This window comes from Plasmopara halstedii (genome assembly GCF_900000015.1).
Source record: "Plasmopara halstedii genome assembly, contig: Scaffold_526, whole genome shotgun sequence".
Classification (NCBI taxonomy): domain Eukaryota; phylum Oomycota; class Peronosporomycetes; order Peronosporales; family Peronosporaceae; genus Plasmopara; species Plasmopara halstedii.
Window position 1 is genome coordinate 896,621 of NW_020187446.1, and position 674 is coordinate 897,294.

Here is a 674-nt window from a genome sequence, read left to right on the forward strand (position 1 = left end):
ATCTCGGGAGAAGGAGTTTGGAAACTCGGACAAAAAATTGCCATCAAGATTGCGTGCACGATTGCACCGATATTCGCTGAATAACGGCTTGCTATATTATAGCACCGATTTAACGGATACAGCACGAATTGTGGTTCCTCATGATGAGGATTTGAAATACCGCATACTCTATACGGCTCACGACACGCCACTTAATCGTCATCTCGGTCGTGAGAAAACGTACAACTCTGTGAGTCACCACAATTGGTGGCCCAAGTTGTACAAACGGACGAGCACCCATGGGCGCACATGTGAGACATGTCAACGGGTGAAACCCTCTCCAAATGTGGCTGCGCTGCTGGTCAGCTTTCCAGTACCCACTGGGTGCTGGCAGCTCATGAGTTTGGACTTTGTGTTTGGCCTGCCGAAAGATTCGGCGGGCAACACGGGTGTCTTGGTATTCATCGACCGGTTTAGCAAGATGGCTCATTTGGAGGCGGTGCCAGACACCATCGATGGAGTCGGTACAGCAACGCTGTTTGTAGATCGTGTTTTCGACAATACGGACTCCCAGAGTCGATTGTCTCTGATAGAGACCCCCGTTTCACGGGAAAAGTTTGGCCGACTATCTTCAAAATGCTCGGCACCAAGTTGGATATGTCGACAACGGATCATCCGCAGACCGATGGTCAAAC